Source organism: Palaemon carinicauda, chromosome 28 (assembly GCF_036898095.1).
Source record: "Palaemon carinicauda isolate YSFRI2023 chromosome 28, ASM3689809v2, whole genome shotgun sequence".
NCBI lineage: Eukaryota > Metazoa > Arthropoda > Malacostraca > Decapoda > Palaemonidae > Palaemon > Palaemon carinicauda.
The window spans coordinates 37,726,147-37,750,146 of record NC_090752.1 but is presented as its reverse complement, the minus strand read 5'-3'; the positions used below and the strand labels follow the sequence as shown (position 1 = coordinate 37,750,146).

General features: G+C 34.0%; 1 protein-coding gene across 1 annotated transcript in view; it reads right to left on the bottom strand.

Annotated features, from left to right (window-relative positions):
* The window catches only part of LOC137621773 (uncharacterized), a 167,857-nt gene that overhangs the window by 142,980 nt on the left and 877 nt on the right, over positions 1–24,000 (bottom strand). The window lies entirely within an intron of this gene.

The following is a 24,000-nucleotide window of genomic DNA, read 5'->3' as shown; positions in this document are numbered from 1 at the left end:
CTAATCCTACATAAGCGACGACATCAAAGAGGCCAAGTGAAACTCATCGTTACGCAGCTTTGTAGCGATTATAACTCAGGTGACCACTTTGCATAACAGATTCTCGAGAGATTAATTTGAGGTCGCCTTTCCATCTAAAGGAGCTTAGTCTTTAAACGTGCCGTATATTCAATTATTTGTTATAGTAAATGAGTCGACATTGTTATTCTCCTACTAATATCTTTAATCTATTTCCCACCTACTTATACATTGCTCTTCGTGTATTCTTTTTAAAGGTTTAAAGGGTTTGAAAGGCCGCTCCTGTATGGCAGAGGCAAGGGACAGTGACATTGCCCTATCAAGTAGCACAATCCCCTAGAGACTGACCATATATACTGTACATATCTTTACCTACTTACTTTGATGGCTGCTTTTCCGGTCCCATACAGCAGTTGAACCCCACTCTCTACAGGACCTCCACTGTCGTTTTACCTTGTTCGTTCAGAGTATTTACCGTTTCATATCACGTTTTGTTCATTTACTTTTAAATCGTCACTGTTGTACGACTGATGAAATAAGAAAATCTTCAGTTTCCTCTTGAAAGCCTTAATGTCTTCAATCATTCGGATGTCTCGTGGGAGTTTATCATACAGTCTCGGAGCCACATATTTAAAGGCTCTGGAGCTCAAGCTCGCTCTCCACCCAAGCTAGGACCAAGGAGGGTCAAGCAATGGCTGCTGATGACTCAGCAGATAGACTTATAGGCTCCCTCAAAGCCCCATCCTTAGCTCACAAGGATGGTGAGGTTGCAGCAACGGAGGGAACTAACGGATTTGAGCGGGACTCGAACCTCAGTCTGGCGATCACCAGTTAGGGACGTTACCACATTAAATACTAGTATGGTCTCTAAACATACAGTAGAATTAGTTAGTTATATCAAATAAATTAACATTTTATTCTCCTTTCTGTTGTTATCAGTATCTATATTATTCCCATTTCACATGTTTCGAATTATCTACCTTCAGATGTTAGTTATACTAAGAATATTCCACAGGAAAGCAATAATCAACATCGGTAAGCAATAATGATACTTTAAATACTAGATCAGGTTTACAAAAAAAAAAAAAAAAAAAAAAAAAAAAAAAAAAAAAAAAAAAATCTTGTGTAATCTAGCAAAATTACCACAGCAACCTACGTAAGTACGTGTACACACTAAAAAAAGCAAAGCCAAAAGAAAATCCTTAATATCATATGATAAAAATATAATAATAGTCAAATGAATACTTTTAAATATGTTAATCGACTAAAATTCATGTCATAAAACTTTGCTCAGAGCTTCCACACGGTACATAACATTCCTAGATTAGTGATGTTATCTTGACCTTCTTTTATGTTACCATTTTTTTACGACAGGAGTACACCAGTATTCTAATAAAGCGGTGGAATCTAATAGCAATAACAGATGCGGCAGCAAGCCTTTAATGTACCTCGTTCAATTTCCATAAATTTTCGGTCGTTTGATGTAACAATTAAGAGAATGTATCTTTGATTATGATAAAATAAAAAAAGAATTAAGAATTAAAACGACATTATTCATCAACAATATTGATATTCTGCAATTAACCTGACCTTAATTTAGATCTCACTCATCAAAGCCTGGCAATTCAGGTTTAAAATATTTATAGATAATTAAAACTAATAATCTAATCAAGCTTTTTTTAACGAGCCAGGCATATCTTTTAGTCAAAGTATCCATAAAAAATAAACAGAGGAAATTATTTAACATCTTTTTATCAATAATCTTGATACATGTTAAAGGCAATAAAGAATAGCTTAATGGTAAATTTCCAAATGAGATTATTCCTCCCCAGATATTACAAGAAATTAGCTCAATCTATCAAAAAACAACAGCAACTGGAAATACATTTAAATCGGAAGATAACTACACACGGAAAAACTAAACCTACTCGAAAACTTCTTGGACCAATAAAAAAACAAAACAAAGTTTTTTAAATTAATCCAATGCTTGTCTACGAAAAACATAATTTCCAAGTAATCCAAAGAAACGGAATGGCCATCAGGTAGTGATTGCGGACTGAATTTTAACGAAAGCCTCTTCAACATCTAAAAGCTTCCAGGGGAGGGGAACATCCCTTGGATTAACCGGTCATAAAATGTCGAAAAAATTTGTTATATATTTCTTAAGATTTAGTTATAGCAAGAACCAATTTCATAATGAAAGAGCATGCACTTTTAGATGTAACTGCTACCTTACTGGTTATCTAAAAAATAAAAAAATAAAAATATAAAAATAAAAATCCAAATCAGCTTTCACCATTCGATTCCCTTAAAAAATCCTACTGCCAGATATAGCTGGTATTTTTATGATCGCTTAAAACACTCAGATATAGTTGATGCCTTTCTAATTCCCTTAAAAACATAATCTCAGATATAGCTGATGCCTTTCTGATTCCCTTAAAAACATAATCTCGGATATAGCTGATGCCTTTCTGATTCCCTTAACAACACAACCTCAAATATAGCTGATGCCTTTCTGATTCCCTTAACAACACAACCTCAGATATAGCTTATGCCTTTCTGATTCCCTTAACAACACAACCTCAGATATAGCTGATCCCTTTCTGATTCCCTTAACATTATAATCTCAGATATAGCTGATGCCTTTCTGATTCCCTTAAAAACATAATCTCAGATATAGCCGATGCCTTTCTGATTACCTTGAAAACATAATCTCAGATACAGCTGATGCCTTTCTGATTCCCTTAAAAACATAACCTCGGATATAGCTGATGCCTTTCTGATTCCCTTAACATCATAATCTTGGATATAGCTGATGCCTTTCTGGTTCCCTTAAAACATAACCTCAGATATAGCTGATGCCTTTCTGATTCCCTTAAAAACATAATCTCAGATATAGCTGATGCCTTTCTGGTTCCCTTAAAAACATAATCTCGGATATAGCTGATGCCTTTCTGATTCCCTTAAAAACATAATCTCAGATATAACTGATGCCTTTCTGATTCCCTTAAAAACATAATCTCGGATATAGCTGATGCCTTTCTGGTTCCCTTAAAAACATAATCTCAGATATAGCTGATGCCTTTCTGATTCCCTTAAAAACATAATCTCGGATATAGCTGATGCCTTTCTGGTTCCCTTAAAAAATAATCTCAGATATAGCTGATGGCTTTCTGATTCCCTTAAAAACATAATCTCGGATATAGCTGATGCCTTTCTGATTTCATTAACATCATAATCTCAGATATAGCTGATGCCTTTCTGGTTCCCTTAAAAACATAATCTCGGATATAGCTGATGCCTTTCTGATTCCCTTAAAAACATAATCTCAGATATAGCTTATGCCTTTCTGATTCCCTTAACAACACAACCTCTAATATAGCTGATGATTTTCTGATTCCCAAAACATAATCTTAGATATAACTGATACCTTTCTGATTCCCTTAAAACTACAATCGATTTACCAGTTACCTTTCAGTTTCTCTCAAAAAACATTCAGATATAACTGATAACTTTCTGATCCCCTTAGAAAAGACACTCTGATATATCCGATACCTTTCTGATTCCCTTAAAAGCACTCAGATATAGCTGATACCTTTCGATTCCCTTAAAAATACACTGAGATATAGCTGATACCTTTCTGATTCCCTTAAAACACTCAGATATAGCTGATACCTTTCTGATTCCCTTAAAACACTCGGATATAGCTGATACCTTTTCAATTCCCTTAAAACACTCAAAACAGCTGATACCTTTCGATTCCCTTAAAAATACACTTAGATATAGCTGATACCTTTCTGATTCCCTTAAAACACTCAGATATAACTGATAACTTTCTGATCCCCTTAGAAAAGACACTCAGATATATCCAATACCTTTCTGATTCCCTTAAAAGCACTCAGATATAGCTGATACCTTTCGATTCCCTTAAAAATATACTGAGATATAGCTGATACCTTTCTGATTCCCTTAAAACACTCAGATATAGCTGATACCTTTCTGATTCCCTTAAAACACTCAGATATAGCTGATACCTTTCCAATTCCCTTAACACTCAGATACAGCTGATACCTTTCGATTTCCATAAAAATACACTTAGATATAGCTGATACCTTTCTGATTCCCTTAAAACACTCAAGACATAACTGATAGCTTTCTGATCCCCTTAGAAAAGACACTCAGATATATCCGATACCTTTCTGATCCCCTTAAAAGCACTCAGATATAGCTGATACCTTTCGATTCCCTTAAAAATACACTGAGATATAGCTGATACCTTTCTGATTCCCTTAAAACACTCACATATAGCTGATACCTTCTGATTCCCTTAAAACACTCAGATATAGCTGATACCTTTCCAATTCCCTTAAAACACTCAGATCCAGCTGATACCTTTCGATTCCCTTAAAAATACACTTAGATATAGCTGATACCTTTCTGATTCCCTTAAAACACTCAGATATAACTGATAACTTTCTGATCCCCTTAGAAAAGACACTCAGATATATCCGATACCTTTCTGATTCCCTTAAAAGCACTCAGATATAGCTGATACCTTTCGATTCCCTTAAAAATACACTTAGATATAGCTGATACCTTTCTTATTCCCTTAAAACACTCAGATATAGCTGATACCTTTCTGATTCCCTTAAAACACTCAGATATAGCTGATACCTTTTCGATACCCTTAAAACACTCAGATCCAGCTGATACCTTTCGATTCTCTTAAAAATACACTTAGATATAGCTGATACCTTTCTGATTACTTTAAAACACTCAGATATAGCAGACACCTTTCTAATTCACTTGCAAAACACACCTGGATATAGCTGTTCCTTTCCGATTCCCTTAAAACACTCAGATACAGCTGATACCTTTCGATTCCCTTAAAAATACACTTAGATATAGCTGATACCTTTCTGATTCCCTTAAAACACTCAGATATAACTGATAACTTTCTGATCCCCTTAGAAAAGACACTCAGATATATCCGATACCTTTCTGATTCCCTTAAAAGCATTTAGATATAGCTGAAACCTTTCGATTCCCTTAAAAATACACTTAGGTATAGATGATACCTTTCTGATTCCCTTAAAACACTCATATCCAGCTGATACCTTTCGATTCCCTTAAAAATACACTTAAATATAGCTAATACCTTTCTGATTACCTTAAAACACTCAGATATAGCAGACACCTTTCTAATTCACTTGCAAAACACACCTGGATATAGCTGTTCCTTTCCGATTCCCTTAAAACATACTCTCACATGACAATTACCTTTCTGATTCTCTCAAAAACACAGTCAGATATAACTGATACCTTTTTGATTCCCTTAAAAATCAGATTCAGATATAGCTGATACCATTCTGATTCCCTTAAAAACCCTTAGAAAAAGCAGTTGCCTTTTTAATTCTCGCAAAAAAACATATTCTCAGATATAGCTGTTACCTTTCAGATTCCCTTAAAAAACATACTCTCACATAGCAGCTCCGTTCCTAATTCTCTCAAAAAACCCAACCCACCGCAGGACGCAGTTAAACCAATTTATTCGCCCTCCATAGAAAGGGGAACCCCCCAGTGGACCCAGCGAAAGACGACAATACATTGCAACTTGACTGAGACTCGCCGAACGACTGGATACGACGGACGACAAAAATTCCGACATATTTCGACCATATTTAACTCCCCATGGCATCTCAATGGAAGCGAGAGGAGGGGAAGAAAAGAGAGAGAGAGAGAGAGAGAGAGAGAGAGAGAGAGAGAGAGAGAGAGAGAGAGAGAGAGAGAGAGAGAGAGAGAGCAATGAGAAAAGGAGAAGAGGAAAAGGAAGAAAAAGAAAGGGGGAGGAGGAGGTAGTTTACTTGAGGTCTATAGTCATTTCACTCCCTCGACTGTATCGATCGAGCACAAGCAATCAATAAGTCCTCCTCAAGGGCTGCGCCCGATGGGCGGAGAGGGTGCCTCGAAGGTTGTGGGGTGGCGATACCCTCGAGAGGGTGGTCGGAACAAGGGGTGGATTTGAGCCCGCTCCGGAGGGTGGAATGAGCAAAAGGGGGAAGGCAAACTGTGTGCCGCTGAAGGCTCATGCTGGAACTCTCAGTGACAGATCAAATCGACCGAGTAAAAGGTCTTGGACGAAGACTCAAATAACTAAGCTGTCATTTAAGGATGCTCGGCTTCGGAAGTGGAAGGGAGAAAATTAATTAGTTGTTAGGAAAATTGGGGAAACAGTCGCTTATTTCTTGGGATTGTGATAAAAAAAATATTTTACCTTATATGTAAGCGACAGAAAAATAGGCAATATATTACGGGCTGCCGATCTAAGAATGCGTGGCAAAAGTGCTCAATTTATAATGTGTGTGTGTGTATATATATATATATATATATATATATATATATATATATATATATATATATATATATATATATATGTTTGTGTATATATATATATGTATATATATAGATATATATATATATATATATATATATATATATATATATATATATACTGCATATGTGTGTATATATACATACATATATATATATATATATATGTATATATATATATATATATATATATATATATATATATATATATGTGTGTGTGTGTGTGTATATACATACACACACACACATATATATATATATATATATATATATATATATCAAATACATACAATATGTATACATATACAAGAGAAAAAGTTTAATCTTATAAACAACCGACAAAAATCATTAACCCTCGAAAGATATGAACCCAAAATGTCCCATTTCTTAGAAACAGAAATATTTATAAATAACGTTGCTTCTACAAACTGCTTAGAAACAAAAAGATTCAAGTTTTTAACAGCAAAACACCATTGTGATAAATATATACGAAAAACTAAAATGAAAATAAAATATATAATAATTTTACTAAATACATGTGATTTCTAAATTAAATAAAAAATACAGGAAACTGATATTTACGAGTGATGAGGAAAGCAATACGAAAGAAACTCGACAAATGAAGAAGGCTCAAGTCAAAATAATAATACAAAACCTACGAAAACAAATAAATAAAACTCATTAACAGCAAGAACTATCAGGGTTTAGTAGAAGGCATATTTTCTTATGCGATTCAAAGTAATGAAATCAAATACTCACGAATTAATACGAAATGGTACGCGAGATCTCTAATGGAACAAACACTTCATAAAATACATAATCATATTTTCCTTTCCTTAAGACTAATATGCGCTGAAAAAATAATAAACAAATAAAGCTTTAATTTGGTTTTTCGAAGGAGTAAAAGCAGAATCCGAAGCACGTTTTCACCCAATAACTCAAGAGGAAAAATTAAAATACCTTTTACCTGAGTAAGTTTCCGTTTAAAAATCAAATGTATTATATATATGATTGGTATTAGAAATATGATAATATAACATATTGATAAAAGGGAATTATGTTATTTTGAAGAATTTTTGGGCCATAATGATTCATATAAAATACATCTTTGCCTCGGGGCCCCAACCTGATTATAAAAAATATAATAAAATATTCCCTTTATTATCAATCATTGAAAAAACACATTAATCATCCCAAATTTCTTTGAGTTCAAAATTAATGAAGTGCTTTCAACACAAACCTGTTAATAAAGCCACCAAAACCAAGTAATCATAAAGCTACAAACTAGAGTTAATAAGAGCAATTAGAGTGAAAACAAAAACAAAGCATTTGTCATAAGGAATCGCTGGAAAATAAACACCTGCTTGTAGAGGGGTCCTAGAAAGCGTAAAACGAGTAAAGTGCTTTGAACACAGACCCGAGTGCAAAGCAATAAAAAGCAGGCGAGGCGTAAAGCGAAAGCACTAAACCAAAGCTTTGGGGCCCTGATCCCCCATGACTAATGGCACAAGGAGCAGAGAGTGAATGGACGGATGTGATAAAAGACCTTGAAAATGCGATGAAGGCAAAGGATGAAAAGGAGAAAGTATAACGGAAGGGTATGAAAAGTGATGATGAATGGGGAGAGAAAAGAGAATACTATAATCCAGTTATAAAAAGGAATGAAAAGAGGGGAAAAAATATGATGAAGGGAAAGATGAAAAGGAAAAAATTACAAAGGGAAAATAAAGAGATGATAAAGAGAAAGAGAATGGAATAAAAAGGAAAGATATGATAAATAGAGATGCACTATGGGAATGTAAATATTACCGAAAAGATTAAAGCATACAGTAATGGCTAATAAACATTATGATAAATAATTGCGGAAAAATATGAAGAAGAGAAATTATAAGATGATAAGAGGGATGGAAAGGAAAAATATAAATTGAAAGGTTTAAAACTAGATGACAAATAATAAGATTCAAGAGGGGAATAAAATATCAAATAAGGAAGAATAAAAAATTTGTGATGAAGGGTCTAGGAGATGATGCATAAGAGAGAATGGAATAAATACGAGAAAAAATATATAAAAAGGATTAAATAAGTTATTAAAAGGCTCTGCAGATTAGAAGGAATGAAAAATGAAAATTATCTAATAGGAAAAATGAGAAGATATGCAACATTTGCAAAGTATCATAACTAAAAATTTGATAAAAAAAAAAATTATGCAAATTTGACAACTTGTGTAAAAAACGATGAAAATTTGAAAAGCAGATAAGCTGATTGGAAAGCTCTGCAAAGAGTGCTGTGAAAATTTTCAATATACAATAGAAGAATAAAAAATAAACCAAAGCGCAAAATTACATAATTGCTCTCAAATAGCAGAAAAACTAGAATACGTGCGAAAATCTATAGAAAGTTAACAAAATTAAATGACTGGAATTTTTTTTTATTAAAACAACGTTATCTAAAAAGTGGTAATTAAAATACAACTAGAAACCACTACAACAAGCAAAACGGCCGAACAAGAATAAATAAAAATTCATCTATATTATATAAAAACATGAAACAAGGCGATAAGATTATTGGAGTATAAAGAAATAAACGATAAGTGTATGGTAAATGCATTTAAGTGAGATACGAAGAATAACATTTTTGACTAAAATACGCAAAATTTACAAAAGGAGCTATAAAATACGACATAAAAATATATTTAAAATTCTATGGTAAATATTATATGAACTCAAATATAATAACGATGAAAAACAATTCATGTTGCCAAATAACAGGATGGGAAAAAGAAGAAATTTTACGAGAGAGAGAGAGAGAGAGAGAGAGAGAGAGAGAGAGAGAGAGAGAGAGAGAGAGAGAGAGAGAGAGAGAGAGAGACGCATATCTTTAACGGAGAGGAAAAATATCAAAGTGAGTACAAGGGGTGAGACCGTTGCTAAATTGTTGAAATATAATACAAATGGAAATAAAACTATATAAATCAAATGATATCTTATGTTATTACAAGAACAATGTGGAACTCATGAGATTCTGATTTTTGTTGGTCGTAAAAGAATATTTTTTTATGACTTGTCCAAAATCCAACAAAATTGGATGGAAGAGAAAATGAATCCTTAACTGGACTCTGGGATTTGTTCTGGTCATAAATAGATTTTTTACGACTTGTAAAAAATCTATTAAAATTTAATAAGAGAAATTTACGTCTTTAGCATATTTTACCGAAATGACTACGTCACTTTAACTGCAGGAGAGATATTTTCAGTTGAGCCTACAAAAGATATCACGAAAAAATATATTACATTTTTTATTGACAGCATATGATCCTGTCATAATTCCATATTTTCAACTTTAATTAACTTTTGCTTCAATTATCAGTGCCCTACTCTTCAGCAATCTTCAAATCAGGTCAGAGGGCATACGCAATGCTTTCCGGTCAAAGATTATACATGAAATCTTAAGTTGTTTCCAAAAGGCCGATTAGTTCAAACCCTACAGCAGAAAGTTCCTTAGTTCAAACTCTTGGAAAAGGGGCATTCCAAATTACTCCCAATGTAGCATGAGATTCTTCAAACCCAATAAATCATGAGACTCGATTGCTTCAACTCAAACCTTAAACAAGAAATGGAGTTCTGGCTTAAACTCCACTGAACTAGAGGTTTTGCCCTATCGTAAACAGACTTAATCAGCTCAAACCTTAAAACATCGCTTGGCTTTTAAGTTAAAACCTTAATACGGGGATCTATTTAGCTCAAATACCATTAGCCACTTCTCTCAAATAACAAACACCAATAAGCATTTCACCTCAAACTTCACACAATAAGATGCTCTTTAGGCTTTTAGGTCAACGTTCGAACAGTCCTTCAGGTCAAAAGACAAAAATCAAATTTGGTAAAGACTGCTAAAGGCTTTCACAAAAGCGCAAATTTACTATTAATAGGAACAAGCAAAGCGAGAGAAGTTCCCCTATGATCTGCAAAGGGGGAGGTAACTAAGGGGTTTCTAGGGGAGTTAAATAAGAAAGTGGGTGGAGAGAGGGGAAAACGAATGACGAAGAGGGGAGAAAAATCAGAAGGGGGGAAGGCACTTACAGATGGAAGGAAAGGGGGCCGCAGGAAGATCACACACGGCTGGAGGAACTAAAGAGAGTCTCAATGTGCAGGAAAGTGTCAATGTGTGTACGCCTGTTTGCGTAGCGTTTGTGCGTACAAAGGAGTGTTTGTGCGTCCACGTGAGTGTTTGTCTTAGCCGCGTTCCATTGTATGTACTCCTAAGGTACAGTACCGTAAATTTTCCTTAACTCTTCCTGTTTATCTCGGTCAATTTAGAATATCTCTCTTCCACGCAAGTTTCCATTGAACTAACCTCCACAAATGGGTTCCTCGCTACTAATTATTTCCTTGGATCCTGAGTGAGTTTTTACAGAGTAGGTTTTAGAAGCAAAATCATACATTAAAAAGTATTACATGTTGAAAATTTATAAAGATACTCGTACCATAACTAACCGTCATTCCATAGTATACCTACTTGCTTATCATCTATCTTCTGTATTCAGCTCAAGCATTTTCTTCAGCCTTTCATGGGAACTTTTAAATACAATTCAGTATTAATAGTCCTACCACATATTAATAAATTAGATCACAGTATTCGCGTGCAATAATTAGTAATGTTTATTTAATAGTACGTAAGCCGTTCCAACACTTAATTCCATTAATAAAAAAATATCTTAAAAACAAATATTCTGATAAATGACAAGGGTGACTGTCAACCAATTATTGTGTGAAGACGAAGTTATCGTTTAATTACCAATTTTGTCTTGTCAGGGAAATTACAATCATAATTTCTTACCATTGCGCTCTCTCTCTCTCTCTCTCTCTCTCTCTCTCTCTCTCTCTCTCTCTCTCTCTCTCTCTCTCTCTCTCTCTCTCTCTAGTTATGAGAAGCTGACGACAGAAACAGCTCGTATGCAGTTTGGCAAATACTTAGTTTTTAATCAGAAATGAAAACATGGAAGTCAGGTGTGCCAGAATCTAGCTTTGAGAAGGTCTTCACTCACATTACATACAATATTTTTTTTTCTATCTTTTATTCAACTGTTAGGCATAAAGTGAACTTGTCTTCATCCGTATTTCAAAAGCCAAACTCTTACTATTCAAAGATGTACATAATGGATTCTTAATTCTAAAAGGGCATTTCCGCCTTGATATCTCTCCCCTTCAGCCCCAGGCGTTGGAATTTTGTTTCCCCAACTTCGTATTTCCCAGAGTACTGTAGTTATCATCCTCTATTCATTAGGAAGACTTGTTTCGACTAGTTCACACCAAGTCACATTTTCTAACTTAAAACCATTTTATATTACTGCATTAATTAACATTTCCTTACTAAACCAAACCACATTATTGCACTAAAACATTTCTTACTTGACCAGTTCATAATATTGCATTATTTTTCTTTTAGTTAGCGAGTTCACATTATTAAATTGGCTCAGATTTTATTACTCCTAATTCAATTGACATATAAGCTTCATTGGGCTATACCACATTTACTTCTAACCTCCAGTTTTCCTATCTAATTAAAATTTATCTGACGGGCTGCTAATGCCAGAGCTAGTGTCCCACGAACGACCTTCTACAGTTAATACGAAAGTTTTTATTCATACTTTTTCCTGAACTAAGCAGGGTCATTAACCAGGCCTTTTTTTATATAAATAAGAAAGGTACGTTAGCCAAGTGTTTTCTTTCTTCTGAACAAGATGGGGACCTTACCTAGCAATTTTTCTGAACAAGGAAGCAATGTTAACCAACCGCATTCATTTCCTGAACAAGGCAGGAACATTAATCAAACTTATTTTTACTGAACTAAGAATGGTGTTCAAATGAGTTTCTTCTCTGGAAAAGACAGGAACGTTAACCAAGCCCATTTTCTCCAGAACACAAAAGGGACGTCAAACAAGCGCATTTTTCTTCTGAAAAAAAGGCAGAGTCGTGAACCAAGCACATGTTGTTGTTTTTTTTTTTTTTTTTACAGAACAAGGCAGAGTTTGGGACAGCAACCAAGAGCATTTTTCTTCTCTAAAGCTTAGGGAAGTTAGCCAAGTACACTTAATCTACACAGTGATGGGATATTAACCGAAAATATTTCTTTTAATGATGAGGGTAGCGATGTTAACCAAGTGCATGAATTCTTATAGCAGAGACGCTAACAAAGGACATTTTTCCTGAACAAAGTAGCAAATGATATTACTGTATCTTTTTCTGGACATGGGAGGGATGTTTGCCAAGTAAATGTCTGAATAGGGCAGGGTCATTATGCAATTGAATTTTATTACTGAACAAGAGAGGGATGTTAATCAAGTACATATATATGTATGAATACAGGAAGGTCATTAATCAAGCACATCTTTTTTATAGAACAAAGCAAGGTCTCAAACAATAACTTTTCATCTTTACAGGGCCAGGATTTCAAGACAGAGACATAAAATAAGAGTATAATATTTTTGAACAAGGCAAGGACGTTAACCCCAAAAGAATTTCTAAATTTCTGTTTGCTGAATAAGGCAGGGATGATAATCAAGCCTATAGCCTTTTTCTGAGCAAGGCAGGGAGGTCAATCCAGCGTTAATTTTTTATGAACAGACCGAAGGCTTTAATTATTAACACATTTTTACTTGAATAAAACAAAAACTTTAACAAAAAGCATATATCTTTATTCTTCTGACCAAGGCCAGGACGTTAACCTAATGCACACTTTTTGTATCTTTTCTAAACAAGTTAACCTTGTCCTTTTATTCTAAATAAGGTAGGGAAATTAACATACCATATAAAATTTCTTTTTTCTAGACAAGTTAATGATGTCCTACTTCAGGTTATAAAGGTCACTCATTAATGGCAGAGGAAGGGACAGGACAATGCCCGAAAGACTGACCGTATATATATATACACACACACACACACACACACACACACATATATATATATATATATATATATATATATAGATATAGATATATATATATATATATATATATATATTTATATAAATTATTTATATATATATATATATCTATATATATATATATATATATATATATATATATATATATAAATTATATATGTATATATATATATATATATATATATATATATATATATATATATGATCAGAGACCAACCCTCTCTCCATCAAGCCAGGACCAGGGAGGGTCAGACAATGGCTGCCGATGAATCAGCAGGTAGACATATAGTGTCCCCCGAAACCCCCTTCCCTAACTCACACTATGGTGAGGTTACAAACACTACTAAAAACTATGGATCTTGAGCGGGTCTCGAACTCTCATCTAGCAAATTCCCAGGCAGGCTACCACAGTCGTGCTATTATTTTCAGAGCAAGGTAAGGATATTTACCAGTTGTACTTTTTTTCTTCTGGAAAAGACATCGGTGTTTCCATGCGGTTTCTCTTTTTTTTATATAAAAAAGAGGGGAAATTGAATAGGCATTTTTTAAACAAGGTTTGGACACTAAAATAATTTACATCTTAATAAGAAAGCACTAGTACGGTGGTAACGTGTTCGCCTCGCATTCGCATGGTAGCATATCGATCCCAGCACGGGACCGTGAGTTTAAGCTGTTTACTGGGGAGGCTACTGCTGTGATTGGGCACCAGAGTAAAAGGTTGGGCTTGCCAGGTTGACGTTCTGGTGAGGATCTATTCTGATGAAACTGGAACGGGAACCAGACGCCTTTAACCTTTAACAAAATGCAGGTTTCAAAAAAAAAAAAAAAAAAAAAAAAAATTAACAAGTCAGTGATGCATCAGCATATATATTTCATAAAACAAGAACATTAACTAAACGCAAAGTTTTATGGAAATTAACCAAGAACGTTACCCAAGGGAAAAAGTTTCCTTCTACACAGAAAATACAAGACTGCAGTTTTCACCAGTTGAGAGCACAACATGTGACGCTTGAAGACCTTTGGCGGTAACAATACCTCTCAAGGGCCTATCAAGTGTGGGGATTCCACGAAAGGAATATTTGCTTCCGACAAAAGAAACAAAAGAAGAAGAAATAAAAGAAAAACAAGAAGAGGTCTGCTGATCTCTTACTAAGCCGGATTATGTCATCTTAGCAAAATACTTTAGAGGCTTTCCACGCACAACAACCCAAGTTTTTTCTTCCCTTTGCATTGACGGCTAATAATCATAGAAGCATAGACATTTCAGTCATATCTTACTTGTAACTGTTAATGTAACCGATGGGCTAAGCAGGAATTCACACAAAGAATATATGAATAAATACGTAAAATACTACTATATATATATATATATATATATATATATATATATATATAAAATATATATATATACACTGTATATCGCGAGTAACAAATATAAATAACATAATAGCCACAGCTACATTTACACGTATACATGTGTGTGTACATAAGATACAATACTATCGAACGGTAATGAATAAGACTTACTACACATTTGAGGAATAGAGTACATTTCGCTCAATGGGAGAGAACACTAAAGACGAGCAGTAATGCGCCAAAACTGTTTGAAAAATGAATTACATTAGTAAGATCATTTTCCTTTTTTCTTACTCTTTTAAAACTACCGGGATAATCGTCAGACTTCTTAGTCAAGAGTGCAGACTTAGTGCAGACTTTCCATCTCCCTTATATAATAAAGAGCGAGTGTCTGGCTATATATATATATATATATATATATATATATATATATATATATATATATATATATATCTTTCCCGGTCATATTCAGCGACAAGACTTATAACTACTGGTCTTTCCATGTCCTTCGGGTAGGGGGGGGGGGGGAGAAGAAGTAGTCATATCATGGCGAAAGGGGTTGTAGTAAGGGAAGGGGAACAGGTGGTAGGGTTGAAAATGTGTGTGCGCGCGCATGTGCGTTTTTATGCATATCTACAGTATCTGAATATTTAGTCATCACTTTTGACGGGTCACGTACACTAGTATCTAGATTCAGTATCGCATATCTAAGACTATTACATTTTCCTGACCCTCTGCCGAGGCCAAACGCATCTTGACGATTCCAGAATCCAATGCCGAAAACTTTTGTAAAGTAACCACAAAGCGAACGATGTCTGTAAAAATAGCAGTACTCCATATTTTTTGGAAGTAAAAGTTCGTCCCACTGCTCAACCATGAAACACTTGGGAAAACTTTGCCGGGCAACATTTAAATATCTTTGAAAAATAATCAGAGTTTTCTAACTGTATTTTAAAAAGGATATCCATAATTTATTGAGAATTTTATTTACTCTAATTATAAGCCTTCCTTTAACTGAAGCTATAATAATAATAAGTATTTGTTTTGTATTTCAACTACATCTTCGTTTCTTTGCAGTTTTTTTTTTTTTCATTTCACCCTCATTTTCCCTTACAAATGTTTTTATCTTTTACACAACAGGCTTGATGGCATGTCAAATATAGAAGAAAAAAAGAAAAAAAAAAAAAAAAAAAAAAAAAAAAGGGACTGCAAAATTTCAGAGCTGAATAGTAATTATAACTGTTTGAAGTGTTCGCTAGATTCACCAAAAAAAAAAAAAAACAATATTAATAGCAATAATAATAAAACCAGAATAATTATCAAATAACAACACAATGCGAAAGAAAGGAGCTATGACGATAGTAGCAATGCTCTAAAAATACCAAATACATAAAACACTATGAGTAACTAGCAACAGCCATGATAATAAAGCAGCTAGAAAAAAATTTTACAACTCCAAAAAACAAAGCAAATCTCTCCTCTCACTGGAATAAAAAATCTCTGCAAGAAGGGAACACATAAAAAAAAAGACGAAGGGAACGCACATAAAAATGGAGGATGGGAAGGGTAGCAAAGGGAAAGACGACCAAAGCGGAAAAGAAGATTTATAGTAAGCCATTTACAGGAAGGAAAAACCCACTTGCACTCTTTTTTCCTTTTTTAAATAGCTGTGGCATGTATAAAATTACTGAGATATAACCATACCTCATTACTCCCATGAGAGTGCATAGGAAATCTCCATAAAAAGGTTAAGTGATGAAAAATCAAAGGAATTAAAACTTTTCATTTATACTGCACTATACTTGATTATAACACACATTATATATATATATATATATATATATATATATATATATATATATATATATATATATATACATACATATATATATATATATATATATAAATATATATATATACATATATATGTATATATATACATATATATGTACTTATATACGTATATATATATATATATATATATATATATATATATATAAGTGTGTATATATATATATATATATATATATATATATATATAAACCACTGGAAATTAATTAATGAATACATGAATTTCCAGTGCATATGCATTTCAAAGGTATAATTCGATATTAAATGCCATTGTGGTTGATATTTACATTGATTAAAATCATGAGTGTTAGTGATATATATTAATCATAAATAACCACGTGTTGAAAACTCACTAATCAGCTATTGTCGTAGATATGGGTCTATTTTAAGTCTAAGAAGAGATTCTTGAATTCGACAGGAATCATATTTCTCTTAATAGCATGGCTGGTTAGCGTCCCAAAGGTAAAATTCGATATTAAATGCCATTGTAGTTGATATTCCATTGATTGAAATCACGAGTGTTAGTGATTATATATATATATATATATATATATATATATATATATATATATATATATATATATACATATATAAAAATATATATATATATATATATATATATATATATATATATATATTATATATATATATACTGTATATATATATATATATATATATATATATATATATATATATATTCAACAGACAGGCTTCTTAACATCGAAAGTTCTCCACACATTACATATTTTGGGTCCAACTGATAACAACTGGAAAGCCATCATACTCTGGAGTCATAAATTCTACAGGGGGAGTGTGTGTATATGTGTGATAAATAAATAAATAAATAAATATATATATATATATATATATATATATATATATATATATATATATATATATATATAAATTCATCCCTGAAGATCAATATCGATGAGAAAACGATACGGAAGATTTTCCCAATTTTTTCTCCTGGTTTACCTTACCATCGATTTCCTATGGCGAGGGTAAAGGAAAAAACTGGAAGGGTTCCTAGGTCTTATTAGGAAACACTTCACTCTCAACAAATTTATGGAAGGCTGGTATTATGACCTGTTAAGGGCCTTCCATACCTTCATCACAAAAACTATGATCAATAACGGGTAAAGCTAATAAATCGCATTATTAATATTATCATTAATATTGGTAAAATAACCAACATTAATAGAATGTAATATCTTGATGAAATTGACATATTACTCCCGCAGTAAATATATACGCAATATAGAAATACATACATAAAATAGTCAACTGGCAAATAACAATTCTCATTATCTAATATCTTAGGCAAGACTCCATGTAACTCAGCATATGGAGATCATAATGAGAACAAATCCTATTCATATATAGCCAACTAATGACCTTCGTGAAACTCATATTCAAGGACAATGTTAATTACATAAGATCTAATGTTTTTTGTTATATATGTGAATAAGAGGCAACGAAAAGTACGTTGGAGAAAGCTCAGCAAGTTTTAATACTTCCAGATTAATTCGCTCACACTCAAGGCTTCTCTTACATTATTGCTATTAACTGTCACATTCAGCAGACTTCCAAGGTCTAGTTTCATCAGTAACGTTGTCATTCTCAATTTTTGACTTGTATCTCGTCTCATTTGTCCAGTCTTCAGTCAAACAGGAACTCAAAACCAGAATTCATTCATTAATCAAGTGACAAATGAACAGGCGTTTAGTGAGTGATGAAGTCATTTCGTCATATCGCACAGGCATGTTGCTAGCAAGGCTATTTTAAATACGCGACAGGATTTTTTTAAAATGTAACTATCACTTCGTTTACGTACACACATTAGACGATGAGCTCCCGATGTAAACACTATTAATTTATGAATGAGGACGCAACAGCTGCTTTGATTTATGTAAACAGGAAAAGTCTCCTCTGGGGGAAAAACCAACAAACATTGCAGCACTTGAGCTTACTTGTGATGTTACCTGCACCGCTGACTAACGAATCTTTTTAATCAATTACGGTAAATGAAATTACCCAGGATGACATTTTTCCTTCAACTCTAGCAAGATGTCGGTTTTGATCAGATGAGGAGTTTTACCAAGATCATTTTAATTTAAAATTTTAACATTCTCATTTTGAGTTTTCTTTGACAGTATTGAATTTTGTAATGATCGTTATGAGTTTTACAATTCTCGTTTTTCGTTTCAATTATCGCATGACACAAACGACTGAAGGGAAACTGCAGACCTTTAACGTAAAATGGTAATATGAAATGAGGTATATAAATGGGGAACACCTCTTACGAAGTGGAAGATTATATAACTCTTGGGACTTACGGAAATCCGTAGTTAGAACATACTTTAAATTGATTTGCATAATTACTTGCGTGTGTCCACAAACAGCTACTCATTTTACATGTCTTATATACAGCTTCGTCGTCAACAGTAATGTTCAGCAATGTTAGGCGTGGTCAGTACGTGGATAGGTGCCCATCAAGATTTTCGTCATTTAAGCCCCTTGAACATTGGTGGAGCAGGGGATGGACAGAAACTCATAAATAAAAATAATTACAGATAAGAGAATGCAACGGCGCTTATCTCATGCTCGGAAGGTTGATTCCTGTGCACCCCCACCCACCAGATCGACCCGATATAAAAGGGTCTGCTATGAACAAGAAATAGTAAATGGGATTAGCAACGTCACCCTACAGACATCTAAATAAACCACAAGATACACACACATAAATTTAAACACACACACACACACATATATATATATATATATATATATATATATATATATATATATATATAAAACTTTCTGAGTGGGGATACCTTATCGTGGTAAATGGATTTCTGTATCACTATGATCAGAAAACCTATACTTGTCAGAGCCATCCATACTAAAGTCCTCCACCATCACCAATCCACAGCTGGCCAGCAGGGTGATAAAAGTTGGCCAAACCCGGGACATAAATAAGGTCAGTCTGAAGCCTTTGTCCTGCAATGGACTAGAATCAGCTGCATAGACCCGTGGTCTGGGAACCAAAATATAATACTATATAGAATACGGCCGGCAAGATACACAACCTCTCGAGTTCCAAACTCACCCGTTTGTTTTTACATTAAATCTGTTACACTTGAAAATATAAATACCTGAGCTCTGAGGCAGTTATATAACTCCCAGACAACAATATATAAAAACACTGAATACCCCAAGGTCTCTTGAGTACATTCAAAACAACACTGGGTAATTATTATTAAGTAATATTCAAACAATCTCTTCCTTCGAATTTTTAACAAGGATATGAGAGAATACTGAAATAAACACTTATGATTGAAATAATACACTCTTTACAAAAATAGATACATTCTATAACAATTGAAACACTTTGAAAGAATTTGCATAAAAAAATAAAATCATTCGAAATATTAAGTCAGAATAAAACTTAGATTAAGACAAAAGAAATTAATACTTATCTCCCTTGGCCAGTTACAAAGATTTACACAATACCAACACTAACCACAACACAATAAATTTAAAATTTCTGGCAAATTTGCAGCCACATTTAAACACATTACACACGTTATACACTGGAGCACAAAATCACTCTGGAGAGGAGACACTATAGGCACTTTGGGAGAGAGGGTATGTTGGCTCTTTCACAGGACAGGTCGGTTCTCTTCTGTTGCTATGCAGATTTTTCTCGTGACTTGGGGGATGGGTCCTAGCTACGGCAAAGATACCAACTAGATAAAAAAATCAGGGGGACGAACCGGACGAACCTTGCTTTCAGGCAACTCTCTCTCTCTCACCTGCTCCCCCCCCACCCTCCCCCCACCGTTCTCGGAAATAAAAAAAAAAAAATAAAAACTTACGCTGGGGTTTTCGAGAACCTTTCCAACACGTGGCAAATATAAGAATTGCATATTCTTTCACAAACATGATGCAATGCAATAAAAAGAATTACATAAGCCTTCGTTCATATCTCGTATGGATCACATAGCACTCTTAAACAGATTACGTAAGACTTCATAACAAAATACATGAAATAAAAAGTTAATTCTTAAAAATACCGTAAATTTACACATACTGACTCCGAATGAAGAATACAATGAAATTAACGACGAAAGTCTTACCTAATTTACATATAAAATTTATACCTACACAAGAGGAACTCCTATTCACCTCTAATACACAAAGGAAATACTTAAATAAAATACATGAATAAGTTATTTATTCTATGCTAGACCAGCTTCGTAAGAATATATGTTTATATGTTTCTATATATATATATATATATATATATATATATATATATATATATATATATTGTGTGAGTGAATAAAACATGATTTTACACTTGGTAACGTACTATGCGCTTGAATTCCTCAGTGCGGTACTGCATGGCGAATTTTAGCCAGAACCCCCCTTTTTAAGAGCGACATGAATATTCATGGAAAAAGACGGCCTTTTCAACTTAAAAGTGGCCTCGTATATCCATCTCGCTGGACCCATAATCACCGCGCAAGTAAGCATAACTTTATCAAAAGTACTAGGGGAGACGGACATCACACTGAAATATGACCAGAAATAAAAAAGACGAAATGTAACGCCAGCTATATAAACATAAAAAAAGATTAAAAAGGAAGCATCGTACAGCCCCTCTGCTGTCGCAGAGCACTCTAAAATTCCATAACATTTTTTCCTTCCTTTTACATCGTTATGTACTATCATGTCACAAGGCAGGAGTTACTAGGACGTTTAATTTCCGATTCAATTAAGTTTCATAGGTTCTCTGGAAACCCAAAACATAACCTTTCATTTTAAACTCTTAAATGGTTAGCATTATCTTCCTTTTCACGTCCCCATACTATCAATTATCTGGACGTACTGGACATGTCGCGGTCATGTTATGAGCTTCCAATAATAAAAGGCAAGAGTTACAAATTTTCAAAATTTTACGGAGATGAAAAATAATATATTCATTATTACTGGCGTATTATTAAGTGGTTTGACTGTACTAATACTCTTCTTTCGTATGGTTAGGCGAAAAAACTTCATCTGCTTTTTTTTTCTTTTTTAGATTTCATAATAGTCTCGTTACTACAATTTCGTTCTTATCTAAATTTACTACACTGACTTCTCTTCTGATTCAACACAAACCAACCCCCAAAAAATTTTTTTTACAAAAATTAACCATGAACATTCACTTCGCAAAATATTTTCAATTCTGCCAAAAAAGCGAACTTGATTAAGCTATTACCTTTACAAACTGCAAATCTGACTTCTTCAGACGCATCTATTCCACGTTTGGATTAAATTGCATCAACACTGTCCTGAACTGTTTTGAAAATTCCTTATCAAACTGGCGAGAACATTAGTTTTTCGCAAGCGCAAATCTTGAGGTCTTCAACTCTTGTTCCTGTTACTATACAAGTTTTGGTGGAGATAGAGCGAGGAGTTTAGAGGTTCAAAGGCCAATCAAGAATGGCAGAGGCAAGGGACAATAGCACTGCCCTAGCAAGCAAGCAGCACAATGCCCTACAGACTGACTATATATCATAAGATAACCGCCGAAGCCCCCTTTACCACCAAGCTAGGACCAGGCAGGCCCAGGTAATGGTTGCTGATGACTCAAAGAGACCCCACAAGGATGGTAAAGTTGAAGACACTAAAGGAACTATTCGAGTTTGAGCGGGGCTCGAACCCCGTCTGTCGATCACCAGACAGAAACGTTACTAACCCGTAATGACACAACTTTCAGGTACACCAAGAGTATTAATGTTTGACAAAGCCATCGCAGTAATATTCCTGCCTTGGAATTATATCTAGTACTGAACCTAAACTACAGTTATTACAAACACTACCATTACCATTTACTTCTATTACTTTTATCATCATTCGCCACAAACCCACTTTTCCTATTATGGATTGTCTTCAATGAATAAAGAGACATCGGTCACAGACCCATTTATCCTTATACAGAAGAATAGGGTATCAGTACCCTAAATGTTTTTCCAGATTAACATCTTTTACATTTCCCAATAAACCCAACATGGAATTCTATCTCGCTATCATCTCCCTTCACTTTATCATTCCATCGTTCATATATCCGCCGCCTCAAGAACCTCTCTGGACAACCACTGCCTGATTGCACTCTAACCAGCCACCCACCCTCCATTACAACCACACTCCCCCCCCCCCCCCACCCTTTCAACCACATCATGAACAACGCTCGTTAACATTTCAAGATCTCCTTCGGCTTCCGCTCCCTTCCAATTTCGCGACTTTTTCGTCCCTCTGCAACATTATCATCTTCTTGAGCCGATTACATAATCCTTATTCCATAAGACCACATATCATATATTCGTTTTCATCTTTCGCTTCATTCGTGGTCAAGCGCCTCTATTTTTTACAGTAAAATTACATCCATTTATCTCTCTTACCCTGAAATCATCATACTATACGTTGTTGACTTTAGTTCTCACTTAATATATTAAAGCATGCAGACACACACATACACGATCTATCGCATGCAGAACATAACAGTTTATGAATGAATGCAAGTTTTTTATACTTTATTTAATGCAAATATGATTAGTATTATCACACAAATAGTAACAATAATACCAAAACTAATATTTCAACTTAAATAGTATTATTACAACTACTATTGTATAGTAATATTACTACTACTTTTGTAATCACTACCGTTATTTTATCAAGATTAATGTTTTCAAATAAATTAAATATCGAGGGATAGTTGCTTACCAACAGCGAACACAATAACCTCATAAACAACAATTAAGAAACCTCAGATGTGATGATGTCATAAACCTCATGTCATATCACGCGAGGACGACCCTCACTTCCCAAATGAATGAACAACCTCATCATAAATCAAAAGGAACGCTTATCACGGATGACATGAGACACCTCATATCCGATGACCGTCTGGAACCTCATCTTGGGTGACATATTGGCACTTGTCTCAGATGACCTGAGGTACTCACTGGTGCGGTGGGGAATCTCACCTCAGATGAATGAAGAAACTTGTTTCAGAAAAATAAATAAGTGTGGGGAACTTCACTTTCGGGTGACATGGGGAGTCGTCAAGATTAATGTAAGGAAGTTAAAATTATGAGGAACGAGAAACTTGAATGTCAAGGAATTCTCATGCCGCCCGATGATGGCAACTTGATAAATTTTACGTAATTTTTATAAGTAACACTTTGGCATGAAATAAATATAGTTATTTAACAAATCATTTAAATATCTGGGAAATAAAAGGTAACAAACGATTGATTTGACAATTGTTAATAGACAAAATAACCATTACGTTAAACTCCCTCAGTTCATAAAAAAAAAAAAAGAATTCGTTTTTAAGGGGGAAACGAAAAGCACCAGATTATTTAGATTCTATTTGTCAACATTTTC